Source organism: Mauremys reevesii, linkage group 12, assembly GCF_016161935.1.
Source record: "Mauremys reevesii isolate NIE-2019 linkage group 12, ASM1616193v1, whole genome shotgun sequence".
NCBI lineage: Eukaryota > Metazoa > Chordata > Testudines > Geoemydidae > Mauremys > Mauremys reevesii.
In genome coordinates, this window is record NC_052634.1 from 26094101 (window position 1) to 26115877 (window position 21777).

The 21777-nt window shown below is 52.6% G+C and overlaps 8 non-coding genes across 8 annotated transcripts; 4 read left to right on the forward strand and 4 right to left on the reverse strand.

The window, feature by feature from the left end:
• The first annotated feature begins 1389 nt into the window (after positions 1 to 1389).
• On the forward strand, positions 1390 to 1553 carry LOC120376094. The gene has a single exon (XR_005587014.1). It is a non-coding gene; the product is annotated as a U1 spliceosomal RNA (small nuclear RNA).
• A 1929-nt stretch (positions 1554 to 3482) lies between these two features.
• On the reverse strand, positions 3483 to 3598 carry LOC120375970. Its single transcript, XR_005586898.1, has one exon. It is a non-coding gene; the product is annotated as a U5 spliceosomal RNA (small nuclear RNA).
• A 3680-nt stretch (positions 3599 to 7278) lies between these two features.
• On the forward strand, positions 7279 to 7442 carry LOC120376105. The gene has a single exon (XR_005587024.1). It is a non-coding gene; the product is annotated as a U1 spliceosomal RNA (small nuclear RNA).
• A 1928-nt stretch (positions 7443 to 9370) lies between these two features.
• LOC120376003 lies at positions 9371 to 9486 on the reverse strand. The gene has a single exon (XR_005586930.1). It is a non-coding gene; the product is annotated as a U5 spliceosomal RNA (small nuclear RNA).
• Positions 9487 to 13157: 3671 nt separating this feature from the next.
• LOC120376107 lies at positions 13158 to 13321 on the forward strand. The gene has a single exon (XR_005587025.1). It is a non-coding gene; the product is annotated as a U1 spliceosomal RNA (small nuclear RNA).
• A 1926-nt stretch (positions 13322 to 15247) lies between these two features.
• Positions 15248 to 15363, reverse strand: LOC120375971. Its single transcript, XR_005586899.1, has one exon. It is a non-coding gene; the product is annotated as a U5 spliceosomal RNA (small nuclear RNA).
• Positions 15364 to 19035: 3672 nt separating this feature from the next.
• Positions 19036 to 19199, forward strand: LOC120376108. Its single transcript, XR_005587026.1, has one exon. It is a non-coding gene; the product is annotated as a U1 spliceosomal RNA (small nuclear RNA).
• Positions 19200 to 21120: 1921 nt separating this feature from the next.
• Positions 21121 to 21236, reverse strand: LOC120375983. The gene has a single exon (XR_005586910.1). It is a non-coding gene; the product is annotated as a U5 spliceosomal RNA (small nuclear RNA).
• Positions 21237 to 21777: the final 541 nt, after the last annotated feature.

Here is a 21777-nt window from a genome sequence, read left to right on the forward strand (position 1 = left end):
TTAGCTTTTTCCACATCCTCTGTCACTAGGTCGCCTCCTCATTCTGTAAGGGGCCCACACTTTCCTTGACTTTCTTCTTGTTGCTAACCTCCTGAAGAAACCCTTCTTGTTGTTACTCTTAACATCTCTTGCTAGCTGCAACTCCAAGCGTGAGTTGCCCTTCCTGATTTCACTCCTGCGTGCCTGAGCAATATTTTTATACTCCTCCTGGTCATTTGTCCAATCTTCCACTTCTTCAAACGGCGCTGCCTGCCAGTGCACTCAGCCTCACTTGGCAGGTAACAAAGGGATCGAGTGGCCGTCCAGTTTCTGGAGAGTGGCTGACAACACCCGACCTTCTGCCCTGAGGAGAAACTGACGTGAGACAAGGCAGGGAGGTCATTCTTGTATTGGACCAACTTCCGGTGGGGAGAGAGCGAGAGAGAAGCGAAATGCAAGCTGCACTCTTTCCCAGCAGCAGGTGGGCCACGTCGTCTCTCTGATGGCCTGGCTTCCCGGACGGGACCCGCTACAACCTAGATAATTTTTACCTCAAGGTTCCCAAGACACAGACAAGGTTTTCATCTCGAGGCCAAAAGACCAAAAACATCAAGACACTTGATCACGGCCAAGCACTTGGATAGGCCAAGATTTAAAAGTTTATTAGAAAATATTTGAAAATGAACCATACAGAGAGTTGAAATGTCAGATATTGGTCATCGGGGGTGACATACAGAGTATAGGGCAATTTTAGTTTTAAATGTTTATTAGAAAATGTTTAAGAATAGATAATACAGAGAGTTTGTAACATCAGTTACTGGTCATCAGGGGTGACATACAGAGTATAGGGGGATGCTAGTACTTTGGTATTGGACAGCACATAACTTATACAGTGTGCAATGTCCCCAATGTGGGGTATACTGTGGGTGAGTTCAAGATACAGTCAGCAAGCAGTGAGGGTACATCACGCATACAACAGTTAAAGACAGTCGTAGGTATAAATAAGCAAGCCAGGTAATGGGGCTAGAATGACCCTCACATGGCAAAGTTAAGGTCTGTCGCACTCGATCTGAGCACTACACCCCATCTGAGCTCAAAGAGCTGAGCACGCAAGAGCGGCGGCCCGGGCGGGCAGGGGGAGGGGCCCGAGCGGAGGGGCGGAGCCGCGTGAGCAGGTATGCAGATCTGTGTGCGAGCAGAGCATCGTGGGAGCGGACGCAGGCTGCCAGGCAGGGCCCGACTTTGGCACCGGGAGCTCGGCGTGGGGAAGGGACGGTCTCCGGGGGCCAGGTCGGGGCAGCTGTCGGCAGTGGGGGCCGGTGTGGGCGAGGCCGGCGGTGGGGGCGCGGCGGTCCGCCCCGTGTGTTATAAGTGCGGGCGAGCGAGGCGGCGGCCGGGCAGCAGGAACTCATACTTACCTGGCAGGGGAGATACCATGATCACGAAGGTGGTTTTCCCAGGGTGAGGCTCATCCATTGCACTGCGGGTGTGCTGACCCCTGCGATTTCCCCAAATGCGGGAAACTCGACTGCATAATTTGTGGTAGTGGGGGACTGCGTTCGCGCTCTCCCCTGGTGATTGGTTTGAACAACAGACAACCGATAGTGGGCTGTTTAGGCTTAGTGCACTGCAAAGCAGATTCTCAGGAAAACAGCTGTTATTCTGGGTCTTTGGGAGTGCTCTTTTCCACAGGCCCTGTACTTCTAGGTATCTTTGTCACACGTTCCTCCTTGTAAGCAAAGCTCAGCTCTGAAACTTTGCTTGGGTCTCTCTGTGTTCTTGGCTTTCCCTAGTCTTTTGCAGCTGATCTGCTCTCTAGTCTGCTTTTGGGGGGCTTGGACCGGTGCCTTCCTTGGCTCTAAGGGGAGCTGCCTGCCTGCTCTGCTTCTTTCCCTGCTTGTAGCTTCTTGCCTGGCCCTTCTTCTCGGGCTCTTCCTCTTTTGACGGGAGGACGGCCTGTCCAAAACGCCTGTCCCACCCGGTCTCCTCGTCCAACAGGCAGCCTCGCCCCCTGCCCTGGGGCCGCTTTGGCTTTCGCTGTCTGTTCCTGTCTCTTGGTGGCCACCCTGTCTGTGCTACGGAGACTAGGCTGTCACAACCCCATGCTGGAGGAGGGCTTTCCGTCGCTTGAGGCCCACCCACCGCCTCCCCGAATGCCCTTTAGCTACGCTGTGGGTTAGGGCGGCGTGGCCGTGTCGCCCAGCAGCGGGTTTTCCCTTTTGCACACCTCTGACGGACGGAGCTGTTTTGACTTAACTGTTCAGCACGCACCGACCCTCGGGCCTGGGCTGCACGGGGAACGTAAATCGGCACGGCTACATCAGTCCGCGCCTTGGTCGGAAGAATTCTTCCGTCGACCTAGCTCCCGCCTTTCGGGGAGGTGGATGGCCGGCACCAACGAGGAAAACCCTCTCCAGGACCCTTCTCCGGGAACAGTGCCCTTCCGTTTGGGGAGATTATGCTGCTTTAAAAAAGAGAAATTGTTTAACTGCCTTTCTCTGAGACAAGGTTGACTTTGTATTGCTTCCCTCGTGGCTCCTTATAGCAGTTGTGTTCTGAAATCTTTAGGGTTTGACTTCATTTATGATGAAATCTTGCTGTAACTTTATTCTAATTTTCAATGAGTAACTAGACCTGAGCTGTTTGGTGTGTTAGTGGAGGATTGTTTAAAACCTGGGATTCCACTTTCGGCTGCCTTTCCATTACATTTCCTCTGAAAGCCCACCGAAAGCCTCCACTTCCCACATAACTCTCTCAAACCTGCAGTCATCAGGCATACAGAAGATGCTTACAGTTTCACTCCATACGAGTCCAGTTCCTTGCTGTTTCCTGTCTAACCACTGCACACATATGGTATCCCCTCCCTACCCGGAGCTGCTTCCTGGCTGTTGCGCTCAGGACAGGAAAACGAGAATGGAGAGGTAAGCTGTGCAGGGAACTCTTCCTCAGCTCGCACTCCACCCCCCAAGGGCCTTTCGAGGTCTTCTACGGACTTCAGGTTTCATTTGATTTCCAAGGTTTATGGGCTCATTAATTAGCCATCTCTCCTAATGCAGGGATCCTACGGGTCAGACCAAAGATGGATGGCCCAAAAGTGCTAAGAAACAGAAATAAAGGTGAGAGCTAGGCGTTACATTCAGATGAGCATCCAGAAGCTGACTGTGCCCTGGCATGTTCAACGCTGCCCAAAAGAAGGAGCTCGTCAGGTCCCTCTGCTAGCACCCAAATCTGGTGGCTAGTCGGTCTGCTGGGAAATAAGGAAAAGAAAAAGAATTAAAGGAGTCAGGCAATAACAACGAAATGAAAAGGTTTGTCGAACGGGTTCTGTCTGATTGACCGTCTTCCCAGCTACCCGTCCAAGTTAAAGACCTAGCCCAGTATCCTGTCTGCTGACAGCAGCCAATGCCAGGTGCCCCCTACTATACTTTTTTCATACTATAGAAAAGCTTCAGCCAGTGACACCAGCTCAGGAGCACTCTTCTGTTTTTCTTACAGCAGGCAACAGCCTTGCCAAAGCAAAGCCTTAAAAAATTGGGTACAAACTCATCAACATTCCTCTCCACGGAAATCTTTAGTAAAAGGCGAAAGATTTATACGAACTGAAGAGAAAGCAGAGTATGTAGAACACGTGGCAGAGGCGCTGCCGGGGCAACCGCCTACGCTCCCAAAAGTCAGGGTGACGACTCTCCCAGCCCGCTACACCGCGAGCTTTCAGAGGAAATGGAATTGAACCGATTGGCAGCCAGAGTTGGATCATCGAAACCGGGGACACAGGGAGCAAAACCAGCCCCTCGACCAGGGACTCGCTTCGCTGCACGCAATGCACTGTGGCTATGCAAATAAGATGCTCCGGCCGTCTCCGGCGCTCAAAGGAGTCTTTTCTCCGGGCTGCCTCTGCTCCTTCCCCGGCTGGGCGGAGATTGGGCTGGGGCAGCTGCTCTCCTGAGACAGTCCCGCTGATGCCCAGGCGCATGGAGGACGGAGCCCGGACGAGAAGCCAGAGGGCACTTGGCCCACAGCTAAAACCCGGAGCAAACGCACACACTTTGCAAAGTAACAGGAGCCGGGATCTTGCACATGAGATTCTATCTGCCGGCCGGGGTGCGACCCCGCGTTGTACCTGCCGCTTGGTCTGCCTCTGCTGCAAAATAGCTCGCCTCGCTCAGATCCTTGGGGTTCGCTGAGCTGCAGCTCACCTTGATACACGGGAACAGCTTCAAATCATGGAATATCAGGGTTGGAAGGGACCTCAGGAGGTCATCTAGTCCAACCCAATCCCCAACTAAATCATCCCAGCCAGGGCTTTGTCAAGGCTGACCTTAAAAACCTCTCAGGAAGGAGATTCCACCACCTCCCTAGGGAACCCATTCCAGTGCTTCACCACCCTCCTAGTGAAAAAGGGTTTTCCTAAGATCCAACCTAAACCTTCCCCACCGCAACTTGGGACCATTGCTCCTCGTTCTGTCATCTGGTGCCACTGAGAACAGTCTAGATCCATCCTCTTTGGAACCCCCTTTCAGGTAGTTGAAAGCAGCGATCAACTCCCCCCTCATTCTTCTCTTCTGCAGACTAAACAATCCCAGTTCCCTCAGCCTCTCCTCATAAATCATGTCTTCCAGCCCCCTAATCACTTTTGTTGCCCTATGCTGGACTCTTTTCAGTTTTTCCACATCCTTCTTGCAGTGTGGGGCCCAAAACCGGACACGGTAATCCAGATGAGGCCTCACCAACGTCAAAGAGACGGGAACGACCACATCCCTCGATCTGCTGGCAATGCCCCTATGTATACAGTCCAAAATGCCGTTAGCCTTCTTGGCAACAAGGGCACGCTGTCGACTCATATCCAGCTTCTCTTCCACTGTAACCTCGAGGTCCTGTTCTGCAGAACTGCTGCCTAGCCATTCGGTCCCTAGTCTGGAGCAGTGCACGGGATTCTTCCGTCCTAAGGGCAGGACTGGGCACTTGTCCTTGTTGAACCTCATCAGGTTTCTTTCAGCCCAATCCTCCAATTTGTCTAGGTCCCTCTGTAGCCTATCCGTACCCTCCAGCGTATCGACCGCTCCTCCCAGTTTAGCGTCATCTGCAAACTTGCTGAGAGTGCAGTCCACGCCATCCTCCAGATCCTTAACGAAGATATTGTACACAACCGGCCCCAGGACCGAGCCTTGCGGCACGCCGCTTGAGACCGGCTGCCAATTAGACGTGGAGCCATTGATCACTACCCGTTGAGCCCGAGGACCTAGCCAGCTTATAGTCCACCTTATAGTCCATTCATCCAGCCCAAACTTCTTGAACTTGCCGACAAGAATACTGTGGAGACCGTATCAAAACTTTGCTAAAGTCAAGGAAGAACACATCCATTGCTTTTCCCTCATCCACAGACCCAGTTCTCTCCTCACAGAAGGCAATTAGGTTAGTCAGGCGTGACTTGCCCTTGCTGAATCCATGCTGACCGCTCCTGATCACTTGCCTCTCCTCTAAGTGCTTCAGAATTGATTCCTTGAGGACCTGCTCCATGATTTTTCCAGGGACTGAGGTGAGGCTGACTGGCCTGTAGTTCCCCGGATCCTCCTTCTTTCTTCCCTCTTTTAAAGATGGGCACTACATTAGCCTTTTCCCAGTCATTTGGGACCTCCCCCAATGGCCATGAATTTTCAAAGATAATGACCAGTGGCTCTGCAATCACACCCGCCAACTCCTTTAGCACCCTCGGATGCAGCGCATCCGGCCCCATGGATTTGTGCTCATCCAGCTTTTCTAAATAGTCCCGAAGCACTTCTTTCTCCACAGAGGGCTGGTCACCTCCTCTCCATGCTGTGCTGCCCAGAGCAGCAGTCTGGGAGCTGATTTTGTTCGTGAAGACAAAATCACGAAGGGGGAGGGTGGGGAAGCATTGAGTACATTAGCTTTTTCCACATCCTCTGTCACTAGGTCGCCTCCCTCATTCTGTAAGGGGCCCACACTTTCCTTGACTTTCTTCTTGTTGCTAACCTCCCTGAAGAAACCCTTCTTGTTGTTACTCTTAACATCTCTTGCTAGCTGCAACTCCAAGCGTGAGTTGCCCTTCCTGATTTCACTCCTGCGTGCCTGAGCAATATTTTTATACTCCTCCCTGGTCATTTGTCCAATCTTCCACTTCTTCAAACGGCGCTGCCTGCCAGTGCACTCAGCCTCACTTGGCAGGTAACAAAGGGATCGAGTGGCCGTCCAGTTTCTGGAGAGTGGCTGACAACACCCGACCTTCTGCCCTGAGGAGAAACTGACGTGAGACAAGGCAGGGGAGGTCATTCTTGTATTGGACCAACTTCCGGTGGGGAGAGAGCGAGAGAGAAGCGAAATGCAAGCTGCACTCTTTCCCCAGCAGCAGGTGGGCCACGTCGTCTCTCTGATGGCCTGGCTTCCCGGGACGGGACCCGCTACAACTTAGATAATTTTTTACCTCAAGGTTCCCAAGACACAGACAAGGTTTTCATCTCGAGGCCAAAAGACCAAAAACATCAAGACACTTGATCACGGCCAAGCACTTGGATAGGCCAAGATTTAAAAGTTTATTAGAAAATATTTGAAAATGAACCATACAGAGAGTTGAAATGTCAGATATTGGTCATCGGGGGTGACATACAGAGTATAGGGCAATTTTAGTTTTAAATGTTTATTAGAAAATGTTTAAGAATAGATAATACAGAGAGTTTGTAACATCACTTACTGGTCATCAGGGGTGACATACAGAGTATAGGGGGATGCTAGTACTTTGGTATTGGACAGCACATAACTTATACAGTGTGCAATGTCCCCAATGTGGGGTATACTGTGGGTGAGTTCAAGATACAGTCAGCAAGCAGTGAGGGTACATCACGCATACAACAGTTAAAGACAGTCGTAGGTATAAATAAGCAAGCCAGGTAATGGGGCTAGAATGACCCTCACATGGCAAAGTTAAGGTCTGTCGCACTCGATCTGAGCACTACACCCCATCTGAGCTCAAAGAGCTGAGCACGCAAGAGCGGCGGCCCGGGCGGGCAGGGGGAGGGGCCCGAGCGGAGGGGCGGAGCCGCGTGAGCAGGTATGCAGATCTGTGTGCGAGCAGAGCATCGTGGGAGCGGACGCAGGCTGCCAGGCAGGGCCCGACTTTGGCACCGGGAGCTCGGCGTGGGGAAGGGACGGTCTCCGGGGGCCAGGTCGGGGCAGCTGTCGGCAGTGGGGGCCGGTGTGGCGAGGCCGGCGGTGGGGCGCGGTCCGCCCCGTGTGTTATAAGTGCGGGGCGAGCGAGGGCGGGCGGCGGCCGGGCAGCAGGAACTCATACTTACCTGGCAGGGGAGATACCATGATCACGAAGGTGGTTTTCCCAGGGTGAGGCTCATCCATTGCACTGCGGGTGTGCTGACCCCTGCGATTTCCCCAAATGCGGGAAACTCGACTGCATAATTTGTGGTAGTGGGGGACTGCGTTCGCGCTCTCCCCTGGTGATTGGTTTGAACAACAGACAACCGATAGTGGGCTGTTTAGGCTTAGTGCACTGCAAAGCAGATTCTCAGGAAAACAGCTGTTATTCTGGGTCTTTGGGAGTGCTCTTTTCCACAGGCCCTGTACTTCTAGGTATCTTTGTCACACGTTCCTCCTTGTAAGCAAAGCTCAGCTCTGAAACTTTGCTTGGGTCTCTCTGTGTTCTTGGCTTTCCCTAGTCTTTTGCAGCTGATCTGCTCTCTAGTCTGCTTTTGGGGGGCTTGGACCGGTGCCTTCCTTGGCTCTAAGGGGAGCTGCCTGCCTGCTCTGCTTCTTTCCCTGCTTGTAGCTTCTTGCCTGGCCCTTCTTCTCGGGCTCTTCCTCTTTTGACGGGAGGACGGCCTGTCCAAAACGCCTGTCCCACCCGGTCTCCTCGTCCAACAGGCAGCCTCGCCCCCTGCCCTGGGGCCGCTTTGGCTTTCGCTGTCTGTTCCTGTCTCTTGGTGGCCACCCTGTCTGTGCTACGGAGACTAGGCTGTCACAACCCCATGCTGGAGGAGGGCTTTCCGTCGCTTGAGGCCCACCCACCGCCTCCCCGAATGCCCTTTAGCTACGCTGTGGGTTAGGGCGGCGTGGCCGTGTCGCCCAGCAGCGGGTTTTCCCTTTTGCACACCTCTGACGGACGGAGCTGTTTTGACTTAACTGTTCAGCACGCACCGACCCTCGGGCCTGGGCTGCACGGGGAACGTAAATCGGCACGGCTACATCAGTCCGCGCCTTGGTCGGAAGAATTCTTCCGTCGACCTAGCTCCCGCCTTTCGGGGAGGTGGATGGCCGGCACCAACGAGGAAAACCCTCTCCAGGACCCTTCTCCGGGAACAGTGCCCTTCCGTTTGGGGAGATTATGCTGCTTTAAAAAAGAGAAATTGTTTAACTGCCTTTCTCTGAGACAAGGTTGACTTTGTATTGCTTCCCTCGTGGCTCCTTATAGCAGTTGTGTTCTGAAATCTTTAGGGTTTGACTTCATTTATGATGAAATCTTGCTGTAACTTTATTCTAATTTTCAATGAGTAACTAGACCTGAGCTGTTTGGTGTGTTAGTGGAGGATTGTTTAAAAACCTGGGATTCCACTTTCGGCTGCCTTTCCATTACATTTCCTCTGAAAGCCCACCGAAAGCCTCCACTTCCCACATAACTCTCTCAAACCTGCAGTCATCAGGCATACAGAAGATGCTTACAGTTTCACTCCATACGAGTCCAGTTCCTTGCTGTTTCCTGTCTAACCACTGCACACATATGGTATCCTCCCTACCCGAGCTGCTTCCTGGCTTTGCGCTCAGGACAGGAAAACGAGAATGGAGAGGTAAGCTGTGCAGGGAACTCTTCCTCAGCTCGCACTCCACCCCCCAAGGGCCTTTCGAGGTCTTCTACGGACTTCAGGTTTCATTTGATTTCCAAGGTTTATGGGCTCATTAATTAGCCATCTCTCCTAATGCAGGGATCCTACGGGTCAGACCAAAGATGGATGGCCCAAAAGTGCTAAGAAACAGAAATAAAGGTGAGAGCTAGGCGTTACATTCAGATGAGCATCCAGAAGCTGACTGTGCCCTGGCATGTTCAACGCTGCCCAAAAGAAGGAGCTCGTCAGGTCCCTCTGCTAGCACCCAAATCTGGTGGCTAGTCGGTCTGCTGGGAAATAAGGAAAAGAAAAAGAATTAAAGGAGTCAGGCAATAACAAGGAAATGAAAAGGTTTGTCGAACGGGTTCTGTCTGATTGACCGTCTTCCCAGCTACCCGTCCAAGTTAAAGACCTAGCCCAGTATCCTGTCTGCTGACATCAGCCAATGCCAGGTGCCCCCTACTATACTTTTTTCATACTATAGAAAAGCTTCAGCCAGTGACACCAGCTCAGGGAAACACTCTTCTGTTTTTCTTACAGCAGGCAACAGCCTTGCCAAAGCAAAGCCTTAAAAAAATGGGTACAAACTCATCAACATTCCTCTCCACGGAAATCTTTAGTAAAAGGCGAAAGATTTATACGAACTGAAGAGAAAGCAGAGTATGTAGAACACGTGGCAGAGGCGCTGCCGGGGCAACCGCCTACGCTCCCAAAAGTCAGGGTGACGACTCTCCCAGCCCGCTACACCGCGAGCTTTCAGAGGAAATGGAATTGAACCGATTGGCAGCCCGAGTTGGATCATCGAAACCGGGGACACAGGGAGCAAAACCAGCCCCTCGACCAGGGACTCGCCGCTGCACGCAATGCACTGTGGCTATGCAAATAAGATGCTCCGCCGTCTCCGGCGCTCAAAGGAGTCTTTTCTCCGGGCTGCCTCTGCTCCTTCCCCGGCTGGGCGGAGATTGGGCTGGGGCAGCTGCTCTCCTGAGACAGTCCCGCTGATGCCCAGGCGCATGGAGGACGGAGCCCGGACGAGAAGCCAGAGGGCACTTGGCCCACAGCTAAAACCCGGAGCAAACGCACACACTTTGCAAAGTAACAGGAGCCGGGATCTTGCACATGAGATTCTATCTGCCGGCCGGGGTGCGACCCGTTGTACCTGCCGCTTGGTCTGCCTCTGCTGCAAAGTAGCTCGCCTCGCTCAGATCCTTGGGGTTCGCTGAGCTGCAGCTCACCTTGATACACGGGAACAGCTTCAAATCATGGAATATCAGGGTTGGAAGGGACCTCAGGAGGTCATCTAGTCCAACCCAATCCCCAACTAAATCATCCCAGCCAGGGCTTTGTCAAGGCTGACCTTAAAAACCTCTCAGGAAGGAGATTCCACCACCTCCCTAGGGAACCCATTCCAGTGCTTCACCACCCTCCTAGTGAAAAAGGGTTTTCCTAAGATCCAACCTAAACCTTCCCCACCGCAACTTGGGACCATTGCTCCTCGTTCTGTCATCTGGTGCCACTGAGAACAGTCTAGATCCATCCTCTTTGGAACCCCTTTCAGGTAGTTGAAAGCAGCGATCAACTCCCCTCATTCTTCTCTTCTGCAGACTAAACAATCCCAGTTCCCTCAGCCTCTCCTCATAAATCATGTCTTCCAGCCCCCTAATCACTTTTGTTGCCCTATGCTGGACTCTTTTCAGTTTTTCCACATCCTTCTTGCAGTGTGGGGCCCAAAACCGGACACGGTAATCCAGATGAGGCCTCACCAACGTCGAAGAGACGGGAACGACCACATCCCTCGATCTGCTGGCAATGCCCCTATGTATACAGTCCAAATGCCGTTAGCCTTCTTGGCAACAAGGGCACGCTGTCGACTCATATCCAGCTTCTCTTCCACTGTAACCTCGAGGTCCTGTTCTGCAGAACTGCTGCCTAGCCATTCGGTCCCTAGTCTGGAGCAGTGCACGGGATTCTTCCGTCCTAAGGGCAGGACTGGGCACTTGTCCTTGTTGAACCTCATCAGGTTTCTTTCAGCCCAATCCTCCAATTTGTCTAGGTCCCTCTGTAGCCTATCCGTACCCTCCAGCGTATCGACCGCTCCTCCCAGTTTAGCGTCATCTGCAAACTTGCTGAGAGTGCAGTCCACGCCATCCTCCAGATCCTTAACGAAGATATTGTACACAACCGGCCCCAGGACCGAGCCTTGCGGCACGCCGCTTGAGACCGGCTGCCAATTAGACGTGGAGCCATTGATCACTACCCGTTGAGCCCGAGGACCTAGCCAGCTTATAGTCCACCTTATAGTCCATTCATCCAGCCCAAACTTCTTGAACTTGCCGACAAGAATACTGTGGGAGACCGTATCAAAAACTTTGCTAAAGTCAAGGAAGAACACATCCATTGCTTTTCCTCATCCACAGACCCAGTTCTCTCCTCACAGAAGGCAATTAGGTTAGTCAGGCGTGACTTGCCCTTGCTGAATCCATGCTGACCGCTCCTGATCACTTGCCTCTCCTCTAAGTGCTTCAGAATTGATTCCTTGAGGACCTGCTCCATGATTTTTCCAGGGACTGAGGTGAGGCTGACTGGCCTGTAGTTCCCGGATCCTCCTTCTTTCTTCCCTCTTTAAAGATGGGCACTACATTAGCCTTTTCCCAGTCATTTGGGACCTCCCAATGGCCATGAATTTTCAAAGATAATGACCAGTGGCTCTGCAATCACACCCGCCAACTCCTTTAGCACCCTCGGATGCAGCGCATCCGGCCCCATGGATTTGTGCTCATCCAGCTTTTCTAAATAGTCCCGAAGCACTTCTTTCTCCACAGAGGGCTGGTCACCTCCTCTCCATGCTGTGCTGCCCAGAGCAGCAGTCTGGGAGCTGATTTTGTTCGTGAAGACAAAATCACGAAGGGGAGGGTGGGAAGCATTGAGTACATTAGCTTTTTCCACATCCTCTGTCACTAGGTCGCCTCCCTCATTCTGTAAGGGGCCCACACTTTCCTTGACTTTCTTCTTGTTGCTAACCTCCCTGAAGAAACCCTTCTTGTTGTTACTCTTAACATCTCTTGCTAGCTGCAACTCCAAGCGTGAGTTGCCCTTCCTGATTTCACTCCTGCGTGCCTGAGCAATATTTTTATACTCCTCCCTGGTCATTTGTCCAATCTTCCACTTCTTCAAACGGCGCTGCCTGCCAGTGCACTCAGCCTCACTTGGCAGGTAACAAAAGGGATCGAGTGGCCGTCCAGTTTCTGGAGAGTGGCTGACAACACCCGACCTTCTGCCCTGAGGAGAAACTGACGTGAGACAAGGCAGGGGAGGTCATTCTTGTATTGGACCAACTTCCGGTGGGGAGAGAGCGAGAGAGAAGCGAAATGCAAGCTGCACTCTTTCCCCAGCAGCAGGTGGGCCACGTCGTCTCTCTGATGGCCTGGCTTCCCGGGACGGGACCCGCTACAACCTAGATAATTTTTTACCTCAAGGTTCCCAAGACACAGACAAGGTTTTCATCTCGAGGCCAAAAGACCAAAAACATCAAGACACTTGATCACGGCCAAGCACTTGGATAGGCCAAGATTTAAAAGTTTATTAGAAAATATTTGAAAATGAACCATACAGAGAGTTGAAATGTCAGATATTGGTCATCGGGGGTGACATACAGAGTATAGGGCAATTTTAGTTTTAAATGTTTATTAGAAAATGTTTAAGAATAGATAATACAGAGAGTTTGTAACATCAGTTACTGGTCATCAGGGGTGACATACAGAGTATAGGGGGATGCTAGTACTTTGGTATTGGACAGCACATAACTTATACAGTGTGCAATGTCCCCAATGTGGGGTATACTGTGGGTGAGTTCAAGATACAGTCAGCAAGCAGTGAGGGTACATCACGCATACAACAGTTAAAGACAGTCGTAGGTATAAATAAGCAAGCCAGGTAATGGGGCTAGAATGACCCTCACATGGCAAAGTTAAGGTCTGTCGCACTCGATCTGAGCACTACACCCCATCTGAGCTCAAAGAGCTGAGCACGCAAGAGCGGCGGCCCGGGCGGGCAGGGGGAGGGGCCCGAGCGGAGGGGCGGAGCCGCGTGAGCAGGTATGCAGATCTGTGTGCGAGCAGAGCATCGTGGGAGCGGACGCAGGCTGCCAGGCAGGGCCCGACTTTGGCACCGGGAGCTCGGCGTGGGGAAGGGACGGTCTCCGGGGGCCAGGTCGGGGCAGCTGTCGGCAGTGGGGGCCGGTGTGGGCGAGGCCGGCGGTGGGGGCGCGGCGGTCCGCCCCGTGTGTTATAAGTGCGGGGCGAGCGAGGGCGGGCGGCGGCCGGGCAGCAGGAACTCATACTTACCTGGCAGGGGAGATACCATGATCACGAAGGTGGTTTTCCCAGGGTGAGGCTCATCCATTGCACTGCGGGTGTGCTGACCCCTGCGATTTCCCCAAATGCGGGAAACTCGACTGCATAATTTGTGGTAGTGGGGGACTGCGTTCGCGCTCTCCCCTGGTGATTGGTTTGAACAACAGACAACCGATAGTGGGCTGTTTAGGCTTAGTGCACTGCAAAGCAGATTCTCAGGAAAACAGCTGTTATTCTGGGTCTTTGGGAGTGCTCTTTTCCACAGGCCCTGTACTTCTAGGTATCTTTGTCACACGTTCCTCCTTGTAAGCAAAGCTCAGCTCTGAAACTTTGCTTGGGTCTCTCTGTGTTCTTGGCTTTCCCTAGTCTTTTGCAGCTGATCTGCTCTCTAGTCTGCTTTTGGGGGGCTTGGACTGGTGCCTTCCTTGGCTCTAAGGGGAGCTGCCTGCCTGCTCTGCTTCTTTCCCTGCTTGTAGCTTCTTGCCTGGCCCTTCTTCTCGGGCTCTTCCTCTTTGACGGGAGGACGGCCTGTCCAAAACGCCTGTCCCACCCGGTCTCCTCGTCCAACAGGCAGCCTCGCCCCCTGCCCTGGGGCCGCTTTGGCTTTCGCTGTCTGTTCCTGTCTCTTGGTGGCCACCCTGTCTGTGCTACGGAGACTAGGCTGTCACAACCCCATGCTGGAGGAGGGCTTTCCGTCGCTTGAGGCCCACCCACCGCCTCCCCGAATGCCCTTTAGCTACGCTGTGGGTTAGGGCGGCGTGGCCGTGTCGCCCAGCAGCGGGTTTTCCCTTTTGCACACCTCTGACGGACGGAGCTGTTTTGACTTAACTGTTCAGCACGCACCGACCCTCGGGCCTGGGCTGCACGGGGAACGTAAATCGGCACGGCTACATCAGTCCGCGCCTTGGTTGGAAGAATTCTTCCGTCGACCTAGCTCCCGCCTTTCGGGGAGGTGGATGGCCGGCACCAACGAGGAAAACCCTCTCCAGGACCCTTCTCCGGGAACAGTGCCCTTCCGTTTGGGGAGATTATGCTGCTTTAAAAAAGAGAAATTGTTTAACTGCCTTTCTCTGAGACAAGGTTGACTTTGTATTGCTTCCTCGTGGCTCCTTATAGCAGTTGTGTTCTGAAATTTTTAGGGTTTTTATTATTTTATGATGAAATCTTGCTGTAACTTTATTATAATTTTCAATGAGTAACTAGTCTTGAGCTGTTGGGTGTGTTAGTGGTGGATGGTTTTAAAAAGTGGGATTCAACTTTGGCTGCCTTTCCATTACATTTCCTCTGAAAGCCCACCGAAAGCCTCCACTTCCCACATAACTCTCTCAAACCTGCAGTCATCAGGCATACAGAAGATGCTTACAGTTTCACTCCATACGAGTCCAGTTCCTTGCTGTTTCCTGTCTAACCACTGCACACATATGGTATCCCCTCCCTACCCGGAGCTGCTTCCTGGCTTTTGCGCTCAGGACAGGAAAACGAGAATGGAGAGGTAAGCTGTGCAGGAACTCTTCCTCAGCTCGCACTCCACCCCCAAGGGCCTTTCGAGGTCTTCTACGGACTTCAGGTTTCATTTGATTTCCAAGGTTTATGGGCTCATTAATTAGCCATCTCTCCTAATGCAGGGATCCTACGGGTCAGACCAAAGATCGATGGCCCAAAAGTGCTAAGAAACAGAAATAAAGGTGAGAGCTAGGCGTTACATTCAGATGAGCATCCAGAAGCTGACTGTGCCCTGGCATGTTCAACGCTGCCCAAAAGAAGGAGCTCGTCAGGTCCCTCTGCTAGCACCCAAATCTGGTGGCTAGTCGGTCTGCTGGGAAATAAGGAAAAGAAAAAGAATTAAAGGAGTCAGGCAATAACAAGGAAATGAAAAGGTTTGTCGAACGGGTTCTGTCTGATTGACCGTCTTCCCAGCTACCCGTCCAAGTTAAAGACCTAGCCCAGTATCCTGTCTGCTGACAGCAGCCAATGCCAGGTGCCCCCTACTATACTTTTTTCATACTATAGAAAAGCTTCAGCCAGTGACACCAGCTCAGGGAGCACTCTTCTGTTTTTCTTACAGCAGGCAACAGCCTTGCCAAAGCAAAGCCTTAAAAAATTGGGTACAAACTCATCAACATTCCTCTCCACGGAAATCTTTAGTAAAAGGCGAAAGATTTATACGAACTGAAGAGAAAGCAGAGTATGTAGAACACGTGGCAGAGGCGCTGCCGGGGCAACCGCCTACGCTCCCAAAAGTCAGGGTGACGACTCTCCCAGCCCGCTACACCGCGAGCTTTCAGAGGAAATGGAATTGAACCGATTGGCAGCCCGAGTTGGATCATCGAAACCGGGGACACAGGGAGCAAAACCAGCCCCTCGACCAGGGACTCGCTTCGCTGCACGCAATGCACTGTGGCTATGCAAATAAGATGCTCCGGCCGTCTCCGGCGCTCAAAGGAGTCTTTTCTCCGGGCTGCCTCTGCTCCTTCCCCGGCTGGGCGGAGATTGGGCTGGGGCAGCTGCTCTCCTGAGACAGTCCCGCTGATGCCCAGGCGCATGGAGGACGGAGCCCGGACGAGAAGCCAGAGGGCACTTGGCCCACAGCTAAAACCCGGAGCAAACGCACACTTTGCAAAGTAACAGGAGCCGGGATCTTGCACATGAGATTCTATCTGCCGGCCGGGGTGCGATCCCGCGTTGTACCTGCCGCTTGGTCTGCCTCTGCTGCAAAGTAGCTCGCCTCGCTCAGATCCTTGGGGTTCGCTGAGCTGCAGCTCACCTTGATACACGGGAACAGCTTCAAATCATGGAATATCAGGGTTGGAAGGGACCTCAGGAGGTCATCTAGTCCAACCCAATCCCCAACTAAATCATCCCAGCCAGGGCTTTGTCAAGGCTGACCTTAAAAACCTCTCAGGAAGGAGATTCCACCACCTCCCTAGGGAACCCATTCCAGTGCTTCACCACCCTCCTAGTGAAAAAGGGTTTTCCTAAGATCCAACCTAAACCTTCCCCACCGCAACTTGGGACCATTGCTCCTCGTTCTGTCATCTGGTGCCACTGAGAACAGTCTAGATCCATCCTCTTTGGAACCCCCTTTCAGGTAGTTGAAAGCAGCGATCAACTCCCCCCTCATTCTTCTCTTCTGCAGACTAAACAATCCCAGTTCCCTCAGCCTCTCCTCATAAATCATGTCTTCCAGCCCCCTAATCACTTTTGTTGCCCTATGCTGGACTCTTTTCAGTTTTTCCACATCCTTCTTGCAGTGTGGGGCCCAAAACCGGACACGGTAATCCAGATGAGGCCTCACCAACGTCGAAGAGACGGGAACGACCACTTCCCTCGATCTGCTGGCAATGCCCTTATGTATACAGTCCAAATGCCGTTAGCCTTCTTGGCAACAAGGGCACGCTGTCGACTCATATCCAGCTTCTCTTCCACTGTAACCTCGAGGTCCTGTTCTGCAGAACTGCTGCCTAGCCATTCGGTCCCTAGTCTGGAGCAGTGCACGGGATTCTTCCGTCCTAAGGGCAGGACTGGGCACTTGTCCTTGTTGAACCTCATCAGGTTTCTTTCAGCCCAATCCTCCAATTTGTCTAGGTCCCTCTGTAGCCTATCCGTACCCTCCAGCGTATCGACCGCTCCTCCCAGTTTAGCGTCATCTGCAAACTTGCTGAGAGTGCAGTCCACGCCATCCTCCAGATCCTTAACGAAGATATTGTACACAACCGGCCCCAGGACCGAGCCTTGCGGCACGCCGCTTGAGACCGGCTGCCAATTAGACGTGGAGCCATTGATCACTACCCGTTGAGCCCGAGGACCTAGCCAGCTTATAGTCCACCTTATAGTCCATTCATCCAGCCCAAACTTCTTGAACTTGCCGACAAGAATACTGTGGGAGCCCGTCTCCACAACTTTGCTAAAGTCAAGGAAGAACACATCCATTGCTTTTCCTCATCCACAGACCCAGTTCTCTCCTCACAGAAGGCAATTAGGTTAGTCAGGCGTGACTTGCCCTTGCTGAATCCATGCTGACCGCTCCTGATCACTTGCCTCTCCTCTAAGTGCTTCAGAATTGATTCCTTGAGGACCTGCTCCATGATTTTTCCAGGGACTGAGGTGAGGCTGACTGGCCTGTAGTTCCCCGGATCCTCCTTCTTTCTTCCCTCTTTTAAAGATGGGCACTACATTAGCCTTTTCCCAGTCATTTGGGACCTCCCCAAATTGCCATCAATTTTCAAAGATAATGACCAGTGGCTCTGCAATCACACCCGCCAACTCCTTTAGCACCCTCGGATGCAGCGCATCCGGCCCCATGGATTTGTGCTCATCCAGCTTTTCTAAATAGTCCCGAAGCACTTCTTTCTCCACAGAGGGCTGGTCACCTCCTCTCCATGCTGTGCTGCCCAGAGCAGCAGTCTGGGAGCTGATTTTGTTCGTGAAGACAAAATCACGAAGGGGGAGGGTGGGGAAGCATTGAGTACATTAGCTTTTTCCACATCCTCTGTCACTAGGTCGCCTCCCTCATTCTGTAAGGGGCCCACACTTTCCTTGACTTTCTTCTTGTTGCTAACCTCCCTGAAGAAACCCTTCTTGTTGTTACTCTTAACATCTCTTGCTAGCTGCAACTCCAAGCGTGAGTTGCCCTTCCTGATTTCACTCCTGCGTGCCTGAGCAATATTTTTATACTCCTCCCTGGTCATTTGTCCAATCTTCCACTTCTTCAAACGGCGCTGCCTGCCAGTGCACTCAGCCTCACTTGGCAGGTAACAAAAGGGATCGAGTGGCCGTCCAGTTTCTGGAGAGTGGCTGACAACACCCGACCTTCTGCCCTGAGGAGAAACTGACGTGAGACAAGGCAGGGGAGGTCATTCTTGTATTGGACCAACTTCCGGTGGGGAGAGCGAGAGAAGCGAAATGCAAGCTGCACTCTTTCCCCAGCAGCAGGTGGGCCACGTCGTCTCTCTGATGGCCTGGCTTCCCGGGACGGGACCCGCTACAACCTAGATAATTTTTTACCTCAAGGTTCCCAAGACACAGACAAGGTTTTCATCTCGAGGCCAAAAGACCAAAAACATCAAGACACTTGATCACGGCCAAGCACTTGGATAGGCCAAGATTTAAAAGTTTATTAGAAAATATTTGAAAATGAACCATACAGAGAGTTGAAATGTCAGATATTGGTCATCGGGGGTGACATACAGAGTATAGGGCAATTTTAGTTTTAAATGTTTATTAGAAAATGTTTAAGAATAGATAATACAGAGAGTTTGTAACATCAGTTACTGGTCATCAGGGGTGACATACAGAGTATAGGGGGATGCTAGTACTTTGGTATTGGACAGCACATAACTTATACAGTGTGCAATGTCCCCAATGTGGGGTATACTGTGGGTGAGTTCAAGATACAGTCAGCAAGCAGTGAGGGTACATCACGCATACAACAGTTAAAGACAGTCGTAGGTATAAATAAGCAAGCCAGGTAATGGGGCTAGAATGACCCTCACATGGCAAAGTTAAGGTCTGTCGCACTCGATCTGAGCACTACACCCCATCTGAGCTCAAAGAGCTGAGCACGCAAGAGCGGCGGCCCGGCGGGCAGGGGAGGGGCCTGAGCGGAGGGGCGGAGCCGCGTGAGCAGGTATGCAGATCTGTGTGCGAGCAGAGCATCGTGGAGCGGACGCAGGCTGCCAGGCAGGGCCCGACTTTGGCACCGGGAGCTCGGCGTGGGAAGGGACGGTCTCCGGGGCCAGGTCGGGGCAGCTGTCGGCAGTGGGGCCGGTGTGGGCGAGGCCGGCGGTGGGGCGCGCGGTCCGCCCCGTGTGTTATAAGTGCGGGGCGAGCGAGGGCGGGCGGCGGCCGGGCAGCAGGAACTCATACTTACCTGGCAGGGGAGATACCATGATCACGAAGGTGGTTTTCCCAGGGTGAGGCTCATCCATTGCACTGCGGGTGTGCTGACCCCTGCGATTTCCCCAAATGCGGGAAACTCGACTGCATAATTTGTGGTAGTGGGGGACTGCGTTCGCGCTCTCCCCTGGTGATTGGTTTGAACAACAGACAACCGATAGTGGGCTGTTTAGGCTTAGTGCACTGCAAAGCAGATTCTCAGGAAAACAGCTGTTATTCTGGGTCTTTGGGAGTGCTCTTTTCCACAGGCCCTGTACTTCTAGGTATCTTTGTCACACGTTCCTCCTTGTAAGCAAAGCTCAGCTCTGAAACTTTGCTTGGGTCTCTCTGTGTTCTTGGCTTTCCCTAGTCTTTTGCAGCTGATCTGCTCTCTAGTCTGCTTTTGGGGGGCTTGGACCGGTGCCTTCCTTGGCTCTAAGGGGAGCTGCCTGCCTGCTCTGCTTCTTTCCCTGCTTGTAGCTTCTTGCCTGGCCCTTCTTCTCGGGCTCTTCCTCTTTTGACGGGAGGACGGCCTGTCCAAAACGCCTGTCCCACCCGGTCTCCTCGTCCAACAGGCAGCCTCGCCCCCTGCCCTGGGGCCGCTTTGGCTTTCGCTGTCTGTTCCTGTCTCTTGGTGGCCACCCTGTCTGTGCTACGGAGACTAGGCTGTCACAACCCCATGCTGGAGGAGGGCTTTCCGTCGCTTGAGGCCCACCCACCGCCTCCCCGAATGCCCTTTAGCTACGCTGTGGGTTAGGGCGGCGTGGCCGTGTCGCCCAGCAGCGGGTTTTCCCTTTTGCACACCTCTGACGGACGGAGCTGTTTTGACTTAACTGTTCAGCACGCACCGACCCTCGGGCCTGGGCTGCACGGGAACGAATCGCACGGCTACATCAGTCCGCGCCTTGGTCGGAAGAATTCTTCCGTCGACCTAGCTCCCGCCTTTCGGGAGGTGGATGGCCGGCACCAACGAGGAAAACCTCTCCAGGACCCTTCTCCGGGAACAGTGCCCTTCCGTTTGGGGAGATTATGCTGCTTTAAAAAGAGAAATTGTTTAACTGCCTTTCTCTGAGACAAGGTTGACTTTGTATTGCTTCCTCGTGGCTCCTTATAGCAGTTGTGTTCTGAAATCTTTAGGGTTTGACTTCATTTATGATGAAATCTTGCTGTAACTTTATTCTAATTTTCAATGAGTAACTAGACCTGAGCTGTTTGGTGTGTTAGTGGAGGATTGTTTAAAAACCTGGGATTCCACTTTCGGCTGCCTTTCCATTACATTTCCTCTGAAAGCCCACCGAAAGCCTCCACTTCCCACATAACTCTCTCAAACCTGCAGTCATCAGGCATACAGAAGATGCTTACAGTTTCACTCCATACGAGTCCAGTTCCTTGCTGTTTCCTGTCTAACCACTGCACACATATGGTATCCTCCCTACCTGGAGCTGCTTCCTGGCTTTTGCGCTCAGGACAGGAAAACGAGAATGGAGAGGTAAGCTGTGCAGGGAACTCTTCCTCAGCTCGCACTCCACCCCCCAAGGGCCTTTCGAGGTCTTCTACGGACTTCAGGTTTCATTTGATTTCCAAGGTTTATGGGCTCATTAATTAGCCATCTCTCCTAATGCAGGGATCCTACGGGTCAGACCAAAGATGGATGGCCCAAAAGTGCTAAGAAACAGAAATAAAGGTGAGAGCTAGGCGTTACATTCAGATGAGCATCCAGAAGCTGACTGTGCCCTGGCATGTTCAACGCTGCCCAAAAGAAGGAGCTCGTCAGGTCCCTCTGCTAGCACCCAAATCTGGTGGCTAGTCGGTCTGCTGGGAAATAAGGAAAAGAAAAAGAATTAAAGGAGTCAGGCAATAACAAGGAAATGAAAAGGTTTGTCAAACGGGTTCTGTCTGATTGACTGTCTTCCCAGCTACCCGTCCAAGTTAAAGACCTAGCCCAGTATCCTGTCTGCTGACAGCAGCCAATGCCAGGTGCCCCCTACTATACTTTTTTCATACTATAGAAAAGCTTCAGCCAGTGACACCAGCTCAGGGAGCACTCTTCTGTTTTTCTTACAGCAGGCAACAGCCTTGCCAAAGCAAAGCCTTAAAAAATTGGGTACAAACTCATCAACATTCCTCTCCACGGAAATCTTTAGTAAAAGGCGAAAGATTTATACGAACTGAAGAGAAAGCAGAGTACGTAGAACACGTGGCAGAGGCGCTGCCGGGGCAACCGCCTACGCTCCCAAAAGTCAGGGTGACGACTCTCCCAGCCCGCTACACCGCGAGCTTTCAGAGGAAATGGAATTGAACCGATTGGCAGCCCGAGTTGGATCATCGAAACCGGGGACACAGGGAGCAAAACCAGCCCCTCGACCAGGGACTCGCTTCGCTGCACGCAATGCACTGTGGCTATGCAAATAAGATGCTCCGGCCATCTCCGGCGCTCAAAGGAGTCTTTTCTCCGGGCTGCCTCTGCTCCTTCCCCGGCTGGGCGGAGATTGGGCTGGGGCAGCTGCTCTCCTGAGACAGTCCCGCTGATGCCCAGGCGCATGGAGGACGGAGCCCGGACGAGAAGCCAGAGGGCACTTGGCCCACAGCTAAAACCCGGAGCAAACGCACACACTTTGCAAAGTAACAGGAGCCGGGATCTCGCACATGAGATTCTATCTGCCGGCCGGGGTGCGACCCCGCGTTGTACCTGCCGCTTGGTCTGCCTCTGCTGCAAAGTAGCTCGCCTC